Consider the following 3,014-nt stretch of genomic DNA (forward strand, 5'->3'; position numbering starts at 1 on the left):
CTCCATTTTCTCCCCGAGGCCAGCACCGCCTGGACTATCCTGCCCCTGTCTCTTCCTCCTGGCCTGCCCCTGCCCCCTTCTCCCGCCTCCCCACCCCTGTACATGGGCCCCGATCTCCCCTCTCCTTCAGTGTCGACCCCACCTTCTCCAGCTTCCTGCCCAGATGCCCCCCTCCTCCAGGAAGCCTTCCCGGTCCCAGGCCCCAGCGGGGCTCCCTTTTACCTCCATCCTCACTGCTGTCTTTCCCTCCATACCCGCCTGACACACACCTGTGTCCTCTCTTCTACTGGACAACCATCTCTTAAGGTCAACAACTGCGTCAGTTCCCTTCTCACCCCCAGGACCTGCAGAATTTCTGTCACATGGAGGTGCCCCTCCTCAAATAATGGAGAGATAAATGGAAGAAGGAGATGTGTGGAGCTTACCTGTTCTGGAGTTTTCTGCCTGTGAAGAAGGGCAGTCTTCCCAAGGATGCTCCACTGTTGCAGCCAGAGCTCCCTGCACTTGCTTCCCAACCCTATGCCCGCCCTGTGGGTGCAGACCCAGAGGAAGAGAAAAGCTAGTCCCTATCTTGAAATCATTGTTAGAGATGATGCTATGTCCCTAGCCTGGTGTCACAGCCAAGTGTTGTTTATTTGATTAATTTAGTTCATTTCAATTCAGTTCAGTTCATTCAATTCAGCTCAGCTCAGCCTCAGCGCGTGCAACTCAGCAAGGGCTCTCTGAGAACCTCGGAGGGGTAGTGGGCTACCCTGCACCCAGGGTCCTGCCTGCATCCCAGGGCCTGGGGTGCCAGGGCTCAGAGTTGGCATCTAGCCTCTTCCACCATATTCTCTTGGTCAAAGTAAATCACTGGCCAGTCCAGGTTCAACGGGAGGGAGACCCACCCTTTTCTTGATGGGAGATGCTGCAGAGTTGCATCAGCCAAAGCATGGTGGTGGGTGTCTATACCCAGTCAACTGCAGGAATACAGAAATGCCAGGAGGAGGTGCCGGTCTGGGGGAGTTTCCTCCTGCCCATTGCCTCTGCCCTGGCACCTCTGGATCGTAGCTGGCACATGGCTTCAGAGACCCGCCTCTGGGGCAGAGACAGAGCCCTGAGAACATGCTCTGTGCTGCTGCTAAGGCTCTGGCCGAAAGGTTCTGTCATGTTCCAGGTCACCCAGAAGGAAGGGGCCTGGCAGGGAGGTCCCTGGGGTAGGCAGGGGTCTGCCCCTTCCAGACCACTGCTCCTGAGACATGAGGCTCACAGGGGTTGCAGCTGACCCAGCCTCTGGCCTTGGTCAGACGGGGTGGTCTCTGAGGCCTCCCCACCTAGCGGACTCTGCAACTGCTGATGAGGGACTGAACTGTCACAGCCAACAGCATCCGGGTGACGGCCGAGAGCAGGCAACCGCTCGGACCAAGCACAGTCGCTGGAGTGGGGCCGGAGCTGGGAGGCTGTCTGATCAACCTCAAATTCCCAATGGGCTCTTGCCCAATGATGTGTGAGTCCAGCCTCACAGGCCAGGGAGAGGCAGGCCTCTGATGCCCCAGGGTCCATGCCTTTCTCTGTCCCAGGTCTCTGAGAGCAGGGCAGTCTCACCGGCCAGTGACCCTCAGTCACACGGGGCGGCCCTCAGAGGACTCTGGGCTGGTGCCCTGCTGAGCTGTCCTGTCCAGAGTTGGTCCTCGGTGTTGACCCAGGGCTGCATTTTAATTTTGTTTTGTGCTGGGTCGGGTGGAACCCAAGCTCCTGGCCAGTTCCCCTCCCTGAACCCCCTGGAAGGCACAGGTAACAGCAGCCCCTTACCCACTCATGAAAACACCAGGCAAAGTGGGAATGAACAGACTGTGAGGGGAAGCACGGATGAGTGAGCAGAGAGCAAACGCCAGGATGTAACCAGCCGGCTTCCTGGTGGCTCAGACGGCAGAGTCCGCCTGCAACGCAGGAGACGCAAGAAGTACCGTCTGATCCCTGGGTCAGGAAGATCACCTGCAGAAGGGAACGGCTACCCCCTCCAGTATTCTGGCCTGGAGAATCCCATGGACAGAGGAGCCATGGCGGGCTATGATCCATGGGGTCGCAAAGAGTTGGACACGACTGAGGAACTAACACTTTGGCTTTCTTTGCACACTCTCACACTTGGAAGTAAAAGGCTCTGGGATTCAGACCTATGGGAGCTGCCCCTTCTGAGTTCCAGGCGTGGCGGGGCAAAGGCCCCATCTGAGCGCTGAGAGCCCCTAAGGAGACCCCGCTTTCCCCTCCAGCATCCTTCCCCGGCTCTCCTGGTAACCCGGGGCAGACTTGGGGAGGAGGGGCGGCCACCAGCCAGGCCGGCCCAGGTCCGCCCTGTCCCCGGGGGCCAGGTGGCGTGGCGGCGGCCTGCCTGCCGCAGGCCAGCTTTCATCCCAGCCCGAGGGGCCTGAGAAAACGTGGGGGCGGCTTTATCCCGGCGCAGGCCCGAACAGCCTCCTGAAAAGTATTGAGGGAGCATTACTCAGACTGACACGTTCTATTTCCCTCGGGCTCAGACAATGAGGAAGAGCCAGTTAAGGATATGGCTCCGGCCTTGTGCGCGGCTGAAGGTTTTTTGAGGAAACTGTAATAGATGACAATGGGCACTTTGTCGCGGTCGAGGGCATTGGGGACCGGGCCGCAGCGGCGGCTTCATCATCACTTATGATGAGAGGAGATTTAGTGGCCTCTTTCTTCCCTCTGTCACGGAGAACAATGTCCGGGGAAAGCGGAGGTTTCCCATTATAAATCACCATAAGCCCCATGGAAATCCTTCCCCACCCCGGGGTGTGAGTGGGCAGGCTCTGAGCCTGCAGTCCGCTCTGGGCCGCCCGGATGGCGGGCGGGCGGGCGGGTGGGCGCAGGGCTGCTGCCCGGGGCCCCCGCCCGTGGGAATCGAGGCCTTCCAAACGCTCTGATCTCCACCCCGAGAAGCAGGCACATGCCACGGAGAATGAGAAAGGCGAGGCCTGCCCACCCCTTCAATTAGAGGCTGGGGAGGCGGGGGCCGGGGGGGC

This window comes from Bison bison, unplaced genomic scaffold (genome assembly GCF_000754665.1).
Source record: "Bison bison bison isolate TAMUID 2011002044 unplaced genomic scaffold, Bison_UMD1.0 scf7180017864080, whole genome shotgun sequence".
In the NCBI taxonomy this organism is placed as follows: domain Eukaryota; kingdom Metazoa; phylum Chordata; class Mammalia; order Artiodactyla; family Bovidae; genus Bison; species Bison bison.